The following is a 13,841-nucleotide window of genomic DNA, read 5'->3' as shown; positions in this document are numbered from 1 at the left end:
CCGCGGGGCGAGGGGACGCGGCCGCGCTGCGAGGCTCGGCAGCTCAGAAGCGTTTACACCCCATGACCCTGGCCCGTCACCCGGTACCCCTGGCGGGGGCGGGGCTCCGCGGCAACAACACGCCGCCTGAATGGCCTCCGGTTGCCATAGTCCCCCCTAGGGGGCGGGATTCCATGAAACTAACACGTTCTCTGATTGGTCAAGTGCGCTGACAGTGGAAACCCAACCGCCGACCGGAAGCGCGGACCGGCAGGCTGGGTGCACTACGCATGCGCCAAAGCCCGGCCTCGCTGCAGAAGCGGGAAGGAAGGTGACCACGGCCAGGCCCGCGGGTTGAAGGTGGGTGCGAGCCAGAAGAGGGGGCCCGGGCGGTCGTGTGTGCCCTCAGTTGGATTCTGGGCCCGGGTTGCTTTGAGGGCATGCCCCGCCTCCAGCTCGCACGCTCTGAGGGCCCCTTGGCCCCGGGATGCGCCCCTTAAGCCGAGACGTCCCCTTACTCCCGGTGCAGAGTTGCGCGCTGTGTCTGTATCTCGGGCGCTGCAGACTCTGCGGTCTCCAGTCCATGCATTCAGCAAATATTTGTCAAGTTTAGTTTGGGAAGGCCAAAAAGACGTAACCGGAGCAGTTGGGGCCATCAAAGCTCCGCCCCGGGTTATCTGTCCCGGCTGGGCTTGGCAAGGTGGCTTCCTTCTCGGGGCGGCTCCCACACCCCCCGCCTTCTCCGCGGCTTTCCCTTCTCCCCAGCCAGTGCACAGGACTCCCTCCCTTCCGCTAGGGTGGTGCGACACCAGGCTCCCTTCTTCCATCGCGATGAGGATGATAGTTACATGCTGCGCGCAGTTGGACGGCCTTTTCGCGAGGTTCTTCCCACACTTGGGTCGGACCTTGCCAATTTACGCTTGCTTCACCCCCGCCCCAGGGGCTGCGTAAATATATAAGCGTCGTTTTCTTGGGTCGTCCTTAAAAAGCACCAGGACTCCGCACAAAGAATATGTAAAGTACTGACCTACTTTGGTGACCTTCACAAGAATCTGCGGAGGCCTGGCAGTTGTTTTATTGATGTAAAAACAGATCCAGCGAACTTCTGGATCCTTCTAACTGCCCTTTGGCTTCACCAAAAGCAGTTTAATATGTAACCCTTTCCCGGGAGAGTTGCACTTGAAAAGAACGCCAGGTGTTTTAAATGAAAAAGGGTTGTTTTCTCCTACCTGTGGGGTAGCTTCATGCATGGATGCAGTTTAACGGAAAATTATAATCCGGGCCAGGACAGTGGCTACTTTCTCTATCTGTTCATGATTGATATGTGGTATCATTGGTAGATGGTTATCGTAGGAGAGGAAGCCAGGTAGGTAGAGTTCGTAAGGCGAGAAGTGTTTGGACAAGTCGGTTGGCAACAGGAAGCATTGCACAAAAGACTTTACCAGACTTCCCCTTTCTATGGAGAGTAAGGGCATGTACTGTGCAAAGCCCTACATTTCTTTTTGGAGGGGAAAGTCATGGGCGTGGATAATGTGCGTAATCACCGCCGCTCCTGCATCCTTTAATTGAGACCAGACATCCCTATAATTAGAAAAATGTGTGAAGAGAGACAGCAGGCTCGGTGTTCCCTTAACGATCTGCACGTAAGGAGTCGGTATTTAGGCGTGACGTGTGCAAACGCGCTTTCTGTGAGGTACGCCCCAGTTACTGGCAGTCACCCCGTGTAAAGGTCTCTGCAGTGTTTTGGCATGGGGACTCGGAGAGCTCTGAGTCTTTCTTGTCCCCATTTACATCCAAACCCAGCCCCTACCCACCTGGTTACTCCCTGTGCTCGTCCCTCTTCCTACTAACTGTGGCAGATTCTCTTTCCCTTGGCCACTCCCGCCCCTTCTTAAGCTGTAGTCAGCCCACACCCTCTGCTTCTGCTTCTTACCTTGTGCATTTTTTTCCGAATTCCTAGCGAGCTGACTTCCTCTTCCACCACTCAAGAAAAACGGTCTTTAAAAAAAATTTTTTTTATGTTTTTAAATTTATTTTTGAGAGACAGAGACAGCGTGAGCAGGGGAGGGTCAGAGAGAGAGGGAGACACAGTCCGAAGCAGGCTCCAGGCTCTGAGCTGTCAGCACAGAGCAAGACGCGGGGCTCGAACCCACGAACCGTGAGATTGCGACCTGAGCCAAAGCCGAAGCCGGACGCTTAGCCGACTGAGCCACCCAGGCGCCCCGAAAAACGGTGTCTTTAGAGAGGCACCGCTAGCCTGGCCTGCAGACGCTGAGAGCGGGAGGCAGACAGCGGGGGCCAGGCTGGTGCGGTGGCGGCCTTCCGGTGCGGGGTTGTCATGGGGGTCGCCGCGCCGTGAGGGGGATACAGAGAGCACGCGCCTATCCACGTGGCGCGGGGCGTTCCTTTCGTCTACGGACCGAGGAGGCTCCGCGAACTGCCGCCTTAGGATGGAGCGTGACTGCGGAGCTCGCCAGGCGTCAGCGACGGACGAGCGGGGGAGCCGCCCGCGTGAGAACCCCGCACCCGAAGGACTGAAATGAGAGTGGGTGGGGCCGGGGGCCTGGCGGCGCAGTTGGTTCAGCCTCCGGCGTCAGCTCCGGTGGTGATCCCAGGGTTCGTGGGTTCGAGGCCCACGTCAGGTCCTCTGCTGTCCGCATGGAGTCCGTGCTTGGCATCCTCTGCTTTCTCTCATAAACAAACTTAAAAGATTCTCTCCTTCTGCCCTTCCTCCCTCCACCCCCTCAAAAAAAAAAAAAAAAAAGAGCCTGCAGGGTCCTCAAGTTCCGAAAAGCCCCGTGTGGACTGCTGGAATGGGCCACACTTTAAAAAAAAAAATTGGCTGCTCCCTGAAAGAATTGTATTTCCCTCACGCGTTTGTAAGTTAATAGCTAAAATTGTGTATCATAAGTTTAATTAGTTACAGAACTTCTGATGAGTTACAGCATTTTATTTCTTTTAATGTGTGTTTATTTAAGGACTGCACATGCATGTGGGGGAGGGGCATGGGGAGAGGGGGCATGAGAATCTCACGCAGGCTCCGTGCCGCCAGCACAAAGCCCGACTCCGGACTCGACCTCATGAACCCCTTGATGGTGACCTGAACCGAAACCAAGAGTCGCAGCTCTTAACCGACAGGGCCACCCAGGCGCCCCCCCCCCCATTTTAAAGTGATTACAGAAATCTTATAAATGGTCTGAGTGGATTATAAATACCATGGTGATTTATTACCCATCATGATCTATTTAATACTTAAGATTTTACTAATTAGAATTTTATATTGATGCTTTCTTTTTCTCCTTGAAAACACATTTCATTCCACTTCTGTCACAGAATTTGACTTTATGGAATATCTTTTTATGATTCAGTCTTTTACTGATCTATCAAGTATCTAAGTAAAAATTCCTTCTGGATTGAGCTGTTACCATTGTTAGCATTATACCGTGTAATCGATGTGTATCACAAAATCTGGTAATTATTGTAAATAAAAGTAAAGTTTCATTGACAGTGCTTGCCGTAATGATGCCTTCATTAAAAGAAACTTTAAAATTCTCTTTTGGTGTCCTCAAGTTTGTTACACCTTTCCACCTCCCTGCAGTACAATATAGTAAGATTTGAGGTGGACCAAGTGGATGGGGACCATCATGAAATGCAAGGTGGGTCTGGCCTTCATAGGCAGATAGGCTTTAGGAAACGTAAGCATCCGAAAGTCAGGTTCTTAGAAACTTCTCATGAGCACATCCTTACAGATTCTGAGGGCTGTCCATGGAATAGATTGAAAATATTGGTGAAGAAAGTGGGGCAAGGGAAGGAGACAGATGATAGAGGTTGAATCAGGAAAGGACAGATAGGCAAGAACCACATGACAGTTTATGAGATATAAAGGATTTTAGACATCATCCTAAAGGATCTGGAAAGCTACTAATAGGTTTTAAAGAAGGAAGTGACATTAGATTAAAAAAAAGTTCTAGGTGGCATGGAAGTAGATTGGAAGCAGTTTGGAGATGTGCTAGACTCCTAGCTAGAAATAATGTGGGCTTAGACCTTGTTAGGGACCATGTGTGGAGAACAAGAAGTTAATTCCTCATGTACAGCCTTGTTGGAGGAAATTTGGTAGTATCTAGTAAACCTGAACAGATAGATACCCTTTGAATCAATACATCTAATTCAGTGAACGTCCAAGGTAGAATGATGACATGAATCACAGAGATGGCCAAGGAAAACGCTGTGCTGTGGGTGGAAAGGAACAAACATCCAAACGAACGGTCCTACACTCCAGGATGCAGGGAAAAGTAAGTTGCTGAATAACATACGTAGTTCTCCCATTTTAGTAAAAACTAAGGCCATTTATTTCTATGTGCAAATATCTAGAAACTTCTGATGACCGTGATGATCTCTGGGGCAGGGAAGGAAGGGCAGATGAAGTTCAACTGGACTTCCCATACTGTTTCAAGTTTTTACAAAGAAATATTGATCCCCCCTCCCCCCCCCCTACTGGCTTCCAAAGATAAAGCTGGAGTACAGATAAAGGGCCTGAGGTTGTGACCCTTGTGAGGTGTGTGTTGGAGGAAGGGGGAGGGGGAGTTGGGATTTACTTATTATATAGGCAAATAAAAATTAAAAAGCCAAGAGGTGTGATCCACAGGAGTTAATGAGCTGGTGGTGGTGAGAAAGGGAGGAGTGAGCAATGCCTTCCAAGTTTCAGGCTGGAGTAACCAGGTGGAATTTCATTTCTGTTTACAGAAGGAGTGGAAACAGTTCCACAGGGCGTGGAACTTAGCTGGTGGTGTGGGAGCCTTTTAAAAAAAACAGGTCACAAAAAATTAGATTTGAACATGGATATTTATTTAGAATGAAAAAAGAGGGGCACCTGGGTGGCTCAGTCAGTTAAGTGTCCAACTTTGGTTCAGGTCATGATCTCACGGTTTCTGGATTTGAGCCCCCCACCGGCTCAGAGCCTGGGAGCCTGCTTCGGATTCTGTGTCTCCCTCTCTCTCTGCCCATACCCCTCTTGCTCTCTCTCAAAAATAAACATTAAAAAAAAATTTTTTAGAATGAAAAATCATAAAAAATAGCCAACAGATAACAAAAATAAAATATCCAGAAAAGTAATGGATAACTGTATCATGTATTTGCAAATAGAGTATATCTTTCCATTATGAAAACCATTTCATATTTTTTACATACAGCAAGAAAAGTAATCATCTCTCCTCTGATATGATGAACGGGAGGGTGGTTTTTATCATTGTTACAATGAATAAAATACCCCCACACTGACTTTAAGACATATTCACTAAAAATCTAACTAGATTTTTTTTTGAGGGGAGGTGCAAAGGAGTAGGATAGTAGAGTACAGTGGGCCCTTGGCAAATCCATTCTAAAAGTCATGAAGGAAGACAGCTCGAGAATTTTTTTTAAAGGAGGAATATTGAATGGCAGACAGAATGATGGTCATCCAAAGATCCCAACATAATTCCTGGAACTTGTGAGTTAATTTACGTGGCAAAGGACAATTTGGGACTCTGTTGGAATTAGGATTACCAATCAACTGACCTTGAGAGAGTCCTGGGCTGTTAAGGTAGGTCCCATATAATCATCAGAGCCCTTACAAATGGAAAGGGGGACGCAGAGGAGGGGCTCAGACTGATTCAGCCTGTTTGCTGGCTTTGAAGGCGGAGGAAGGCCGCTGGGAGCCAAGGAAGGGGGTTGGGCTGCGGAACAGAGCCCTTCCCAGAAACCAGAAGGAACTAGGCCTTGCTGACACCCTGACTTTAATCCAGTGAGGCTCCAGTTTAGACTTCTGATCTCCAAGATAAGACATTTATATGACTTCAGCCACTAACTGCGGTGATTTGCTATAGCAGCAATAGAACCTCAACACGTGGGGGTGGGATCTTTCCAGTTAGTACCAAAACATACTCTAAAGCTACAGTCATCGTATTTTACTAGTGAAGAAATAGAAGTTTCAGCTGAGCAAAATGAAGAGCTGAGAAATGCATGTACTGTGTATCTTGAATTTTTGAAAGTGGCTTTTGAAACAAAAAATGAACTAGTCAAAAAACCATGTTGACACTACTGTCTGTTTTGTAAAAATGTTGTAAAGAAACATGACAACTAACACCACGACAAAAACCAGATGGGATTTAAACATATAGACATTAACCAAAAAATGAAAAACAGGGGCACACTAGACAAAACAGAAGATAAGACTTTTATAATATTCAGATAGAGGAGATTTTATTTGCGATCATCCTAAAATAATCCTCCTCAAGTATAGATTCTCAACAGATCTTGGAATCGACACAAAATAAACTGACAGCAGAGTTGAGTAAGCAATCCTATGTGTGCTACAAACTACAGAATATTCGCCCGGAATGCTGTGAGATTTGGTGCGTCGCTGAGGGCCGTGAGGAACACCCAAACTGAATGTGCACGAACTCAGGCGTGGAGTGTCCTGAAAGCTGTCACCTAAGCAGTTGTGCTGTAAATCGACTCTCTGAGGTGGTAACCCAGGGCGCCGATCTGGATGCCGTGCCCTTAGAAAGAAAGGGACACATTTGTCTCTGTGTGAGTCCGTGGAAGATCTCCAACACGAAAACTTCTATTCACGAACAACGTAAAATTGTAGCCCAGGACTCGGCCTCTGTTCGTCAGCTACCATGCAAGCCTTTGTTTCACTTGGAAAACTAAAACAAGGTATCTTTGTTGCAGAAGACTTACACGGTACTTTTTTTTTAATATTGCATGAAATCTGGAAGTGTCTTTCACTACTGTCCCGAGTCCAAACCTCTCACCCAGAAGTTAGAGTTGTAATAACGTTCAGGTTGTTTACCTCTGGCTCTTAGTGGGTGTTTGTTGGTCCACGGCCCCGTTCCCTCTCTTCACGCGAAGATTTTCGTTCAGATCCATTGTCAGTCTCTCCCCAGCCAAGGTCCCACTCGGGGGAAGTTGGCCCCCCCCTGCGCTCTGGGGATGGGCCAGGATTAGCAGACGCAGGGCAGTGGCGTCTGACGTGTGGACCCTGAGCCGCTGGAGTGCCCCCAAGACACACCCAGGGGCCCTGAGGTGAAATGCTTCCCAATGGCGCACTGCGTCGTATTTGCCTTTGCGTTGTGTTGACTTTTCAGGGACCAGCACCTTAGTGTGCATCCAAGCCAGATAGCAGAGCACGCCAGTGCCCAGCTGTCCATCGTCACCACGGACTCGCCGCAAAAATACACTCATTTCACTTAATATCCTTGACGGAGCAATAAAAACCCCAAGCTTTCTAAATCCTTGCCCTTTAACGCTGTGTTGGATAAATGGAGAGTGTTTGTGAAGCACGTGTGATCTCACCAAAGTCCGCTAGTTCTCTGGAGGCTTTCGAACTGAACTAGCTACTTCTTTATGTTTCTAATGGAACATCTTTCGTAATGGAAAGAATAACCTAAGCTGCGATTATTCTGAAAGGTACTTTTTCAAAAATGGAACCAAGTGTCACTTCAAGGAAAACTGATAATATTGCTGATAATAAAACTTGAGCTTTCAAATGAAATTAGAATTTTGGAAAGCTTCAATTTGCTCTCATGAGTTTGTCATGTTCCCAATACTTCAGACTTTTAAGAATTCTGTGATAGGGCCACCTGGGTGGCTCAGTCGGTTAAGCGCCTTCAGATTCTGTGTCTCCCTCTCTCTGACCCTCCCCTGCTCACGCTCTGTCTCTCTCTGTCCCTCAAAAAGGGGCACCTGGGTGGCTCAGTCGGTTAAGCACCGGCTTTGGCTCAGGACATGATCTTACGTTTCATGGGTTTGAGCCCCACGTCGGGCTCTGTGGTGACAGCTAGCTCAGAGCCTGGAGCCTGCTTCTGGTTCTGTGTCTCCTTCTCTCTCTCTGACCCTCCCCTGCTCACACTGTCTCTCTCTGTCTCTCAAAAATAAAATAAAATACATTATAAAAAATTAAAAATAAATAAATAACATTAAAAAAATATTTCTGTGATAATAACCCCAGTGACTTTTCAGTGTTGTATGTCCATATTTAGAAGATATGTAAAAATCAGTGAACCAATAATTTGTAAGCCAGTACTTGGTGTCCAAATCATTGCATGGGTAAAGGGTTCTTTAGAAGTGCAAGAGAGGGGCACCTGGGTGGCTCAGTCGGTTGAGCGTCCGATTTCGGCTCAGGTCATGATCTCACAGTTTGTGGGTTTGAGCCCTGCATCGGGCTCTGTGCTGACAGCTAGTTCAGAGCCTGGAGCTGCTTCAGATCCTGTGACTCCTTCTCTCTCTCTGACCCTCCCCTGCTTATGCTGCCTCTCTCTCTCTTTGTTTTTCTCTTTCTCCCTCTCTCTCTCTCAAAAATAAATAAAAACATTAAAAAAATTCAAAGTGCAAGAGAGACCCAAGGATTTTAATGTAATAGGATACAAAAGTTTCCCATATTAAGCTCCACGTTGCTAGGTTTTACCGTAATAATGTGGCTATTCTTTGTAATCTGTTAAGGCTAATACACATCTTCCTTTTTCCAATCACATACCTGATGGAGGCTGGATTTTCTTCATAAGCTGCCACCAAAAAAACAGGGCAACAGAGTGACTGCGGAGAAGCCACGTGTATTCCATTAAGCCAGACATCAAAGAGACTTGCAAGACCGTGTAAAGCTGTAGCCACTCTTACTAAATTTACTATCCTTTTTCATGAAATGTTGTTAAAATGTAACAGGTTTAAAAGTGTTTTTAAAGGAACTCAATGTTTTTAAATTTCTTGCTTTTTAAAAAAAAATTTTTTTACGTTTATTTACTTTTTGAGAGATAGAGTGAGATGAGAGAGGGCATTAGTGGGGAAGGTCAGAGAGAGGAGGAGACACAGAACCGGAAGCAGCTCCAGGCTCTGAGCTAGCTGACAGCACAGAGCCTGACGTCGGGCTCGAACCCACCAACTTTGAGATCATGATCTGAGCTGAGGTCGGAGCTTAACTGACTGAGCCACTCAGGCACCCCATTTTTCTTGGTTTTTTTTTTTTAATGTTTATTATTGAGACAGAAACAGAGCATGAGTGGGGGAGGGACAGAGAAAGAGAGAGGGAGAGAGAGAAGGGGGGAGAGACACAGAATCTGAAGCCGACTCTAGACTCTGAGCTGTCAGCACAGGGCTCAAACCCACGAACCGTAAGATCAAGACCTGAGCTGAAGTCGGATGCTTAACTGACAGCCACCCAGGCGCCCCTTAAATTTCTTATTTTAAATTTCCAATATAGTAACTATCAATAGGTATAACTTATTGATTTTTATTCTTTAATAGTTTATGTTTTTTGAGAGAGAGCATGGGCAAGCAGGAGAGGGGAGGGCAGAGGATGCAAAGCTGACTCCAGGCTGTCAGTACAGAGCCCGATGTGGGGCTTAAACTCAAGAACCGCATGATCATGCCCCGGGCCGAAGTCAGACTGAGCCACCCAGGTGCCCCTAGTTGATTTCTTAAAAAGCATTGTCTACAGGTTTCTTGAACCCTTGCTCTATTACAAAGTAGCCCCACTTCTGTTGCCACAAAAAATGGTTTAGGGATGAACCAGTGAGGGCTTCTGAGGCTCAAAGCCGAGTGGGGGAGCATGGAAAACAACCCTATCCACTCCGTTGACGGGGCACGCAGGAGACATGCTTCTCTCCCTCTTCCAGGTAGGGAGTTGATTGGGGTGACACCTGGACCCTGCCTGGCCCCTTCACCATGTTAGGGAAAGTCAGTTTGGGGCGGGAGCTGATGCCCAGCAGAGAAGTAGACACGTCTTTGATGAAAACCTCCAGCTGTTGAATCAAATCAGGTACGAAACCCACTCTCAACCCAGTGGTTATGGGAACAAACAGATCTCTGTGAAAGCCAGGTTGATGTGGGTCCTTATCTGCTGTCTGCCCCGTCCTCCACACTAGACATCTACAGGTCACTCTCCATTTCCCTGTTGCTCTCCTGTTGGCACTAGGTCGTTATCCATTCACTGATTCAATCGGTTACTGAAGGCTTGTTGGCAAGGTGCTGTCGTAGGAACTGCTAACACAGTCTAGGCGTCACTTCCAGGTCCGTGGTGAGAGATGGAGAATAGCGTATCGATGAGTTATCAGGGCAGACAGCGAGCTGAGACAGCGTGATGTGATCGCTGTACGTCATAAGGTCTGGAAATGCCTCTCTAAAGAGACATTTAAGTTAACATTGGAATGATGAGAAGATCTAGGAGGAGAGTGTTTCAGGCTGAGGGAAAGTAAGTGCAAAGATCCTGGGGCAGGAAGCAGCTGAGTAGGTTTTACTTCATCACTGGCTAAGCCTTCGTGGTCCTTGATTCTTTTTCCCCATCCTGCGTGCAGTCCATCAGGAACTCTGTTGGCTTCAGCATCAGAATACGTAAAATACACCCAGAATCCATCCCCTTTCTACCTCTCCATGACCAACTTCCTCCTAGGCACACCCGCCTATACAACAGTAAGAGCCTCCATTTTGTCTCTCTTCCCATGCTCTTGCCCCTCACCATCCTATTCATTGTACTTGGATTGTGTCTTTGGGAGTCACTTGAAGTTCTAACCCTCAGAATCTCAGAATAGGACCTTATTTGGAGGGGTACAGATGTTGTACCCAGATTTTAATATCGCCCCCAAAAACCAGAGACCGCCAGGGAGGCCGAAGCACGCATGAAAATCAAAGGGCTTTATTATGAATGTAGGCCCGGCCAGCCTAAGCTCGGGCTCACAGACTCAACAACACAGTGGATCCACGTGGAGCGGGCCCAGAACATGGCGGGGCAGGACCTTTTATGAGTTTGGGAAGGGGAGTTACAGGAAATTGTGACACAGGTACAGGGGGTCCAATCAATATAGCATCACATCATTGACAGTAACTTTAACCAATTACAGAGCGGACCCAGGACCCTCACGTAGGGCGTGACTAGTCTTAACCTCCATCTTTAGGCCCGCCCCCCGAAATGTTAATGGTGTTAGCTGGCCTCCAAGGTCAGAGGGGAAACCTGAATCAGACCTGCATCCTTACACCGAGGCAATCGAGTTTAAATGAAGTGCTTCAGGGGGCCTTAATTCATTAAGATTGGTGTTCATATAAAAAGGGGAAAATGACGGCCACCTGGGTGGCTCAGTCAGCGACGCGTCTGACTCGTTCAGGTCATGGTCTCACAGCTCGTGGGTTCCAGCCCCGCATCAGGCTCTCTGCTGACCGCTTGGAGCCTGGAGCCTGCCTCAGACAGCCCTGATAATGAGTGCAGCAAGCAGCCCAGGTGCTCCTTCTTTCCTTCTCAGCACGAGACCCTCATCTTGAAGGAAAATCCAAATTAAGTCCTGCTGTGGCCCACCAGCCCCCACGGGCCGCCTCCGGAGGGCATGTAGGAAAGCCGGAGCTCTGCAGCAAACTGAGTAGCCCTCCTCAACAGGACCTTAGTCTTCGCTCCAGAAAATTCTTGCCAGGAAGATAAGGCCGGAAAGCAGTAAGTACCGTTGTTTTCTTCCTGAATCTCTGCACTCCTCTAATGCAGACACTAGGCCGCTCACCACACTCTTCCCAGGACGGCCTCGCTCAGGAGAGCTCATCTGTGTGACCTGCGCTCTCTGCACAGACCACTCCCCGGGGTGCGGAGCCAAGAACTCTCTGCGTGTCAGTCTGGCTCAGAAGCCCTTGCCTAGTAGTGTCTTCCAGGCACGAGAGCGGTTACCAACCCAGTTAGGTTCCCACATTGAAAGGCCCTCGTACATCCATTCAAGTCCGGCCCCTAAGACCCCATAAATGCAGTCTCTCTTCCCTCCTGAAACCCTGATTTTCTAGATGATGATCTTGCTTACTGTGGTAAGTAAGCACCCGGCGTCGCTTGATCAGCACGTTCCTCCGGTCTCCTTGGAGTCAGCCACCCTGACCTTTTGCTGTCCTTCCCGTGCACGGAGCGCGAGGGCCTTCCCAGAATTTGTCGTGTTCTTCCTTCAGCTCTGAGCGTGTTGTCTGTTTCTTCCTGAGGTTCTTCTGACACTTACGTGACTAGACCATCCCATAACCATCCCGCCTGGCCCCTGCGCCCCCTTTGTGTTACTCCTGACCCGTGATGGATACTAATTTCCTCCAATACTCATGCTCCCCTCTTTTTATGATAATTACATCCCTACTGTTTACCGAGGCACATGTGAAACCTGCTTCCCAGCCTTTCTTGCACTGGGACGGCTCGGCTAGCCAGTGAGATGTGAAAGGAAGCGGTGTATGCGTGGGGCGGGACGTGTTAGGTAGCCTTCTCCTTTTAGGGGAAGCGGTAGGTCATGGCCGGAGCTCCAGCAGCCAAACTGGTGGGCGCACGTGGGAAAGCAATCCTGAAAGGAACGCGAATTCTGACCCTTCATACCGCGGGGGACTTAACTTCCTCCAGGTGTTAGGAAAGCAGAAAAGAAACTTTTACTCCGTTTAAGCTTGTGTTTTTGGTAATTGATTTTTAATTTTAAATTTACTTATTTTGAGAAAGACAGTGACAGCTTGAGTGGGGGTCGGGCAGAGAGAGAGGGGGAGCGAGAATCCCAAACAGGCTCTGCACGGTCAGCACAGAGCCCGAGGCAGGGCTCAAACTTACGAACCATGAGATCATAACCTGAGCCGAAGCCAAGAGTCGGATGCTTAACCAACAGAGCAATCCAGGAGCCCGTGATTTTCTCACTTGAAGCCACACCTAATCCTAACTAATAGAATGCTGCTCTATGTTACATTCATTTCTCCATGACCTGTGTTTTCTGCCTTCCCCTAACTAGAATGTAGGCTCCTAGAGAGGTGAGACTTTGCCTTTGCTGTATTTTGGCAGCCTGGACAAATGCCCTGCAAGCAAGTCAATAAAAACTTCCTGAATTAGAGCGGGGAATTGCACTCCAGCAAGATGCACCATGTTTTCTTCCTACGGCAGATTGAATACCCCTGGCATGCACTCACCTCGTAAATACGTAAAGGATGCTTTCCTACTCCATGACCCCTTCATCGGCAGTGACTCCCAGAGTCCCTGCTAAGTGAGCTCTGCAGAATGAGGGGGTTTGTACAAGGGAATCTCTCTCTTCAGGCCCTGGTGTTGGATTCATGGTAATTATGTCCCAGATTATCAGAGACAGAGATGGTGAGGCAAACAGAACTGAGCAGCACAGCAAAGAAATCCTGGAGACTCACATAATTGGTGCCTCAGGAAAGCCGAATGGCACACGTGTTAATGCTTGGGGAGAACTGGATCAAAAACAGCTGGTGGGATAACGCAGCCTGCACACAGCCCACGTGCCCCCGCCCCGCCAAGAAAGGGCGTGAGAAGGGAAGAATTCTTGAGTCTTCATAATAGACTCCCTTTTACCTAATCTGCCTTCAGTAGGTTTGTATTCCTGTATTGGGGCAATCCTGGCTAAGACACCCTCAGATCTCTTTGGGGTACGTGTTCCTCAGGACAAGGCTGAAGCTCTTTCCAGTCTGGTCTCGACCTGCCTTTCGGACACCTCCTCACCTAAGCTCCGTTCAGCTAAGACGGCTGTGCTTTCTGCTACTTGAGTATTTTATAAGTGTTCTCACATCTGCTAGAATGTTCTTCCCCCCCCCCAATTCATCCACTGGGAACTTGCTCCAATTTTCTCCCTGCCAAAAGTATCCCCAGCCCTTGCCCCCTCCTCCTCCTTCCTGAGACAGCTTATCCATCCACGGCCCCTTGAGCACACATCGCTTACAGGATTTGTTGCAAGGAGCAGTAGTAAGTTGAAATGCTTTTTGGTGTTTGAGCAGAGAATACAGAGAATCAAAGCTTCCCCGTGATCAGCCTCAGCCACATGGCCACTCTGCATGTCCTTGAGTGACTCCATTTCCTCTCTCTGTTTGGCTAATGGCCCTCCAATCTACAGGTT

This window comes from Suricata suricatta, chromosome 1 (genome assembly GCF_006229205.1).
Source record: "Suricata suricatta isolate VVHF042 chromosome 1, meerkat_22Aug2017_6uvM2_HiC, whole genome shotgun sequence".
In the NCBI taxonomy this organism is placed as follows: Eukaryota; Metazoa; Chordata; class Mammalia; order Carnivora; family Herpestidae; genus Suricata; species Suricata suricatta.
Note: the sequence above shows the minus strand (reverse complement) of the source record.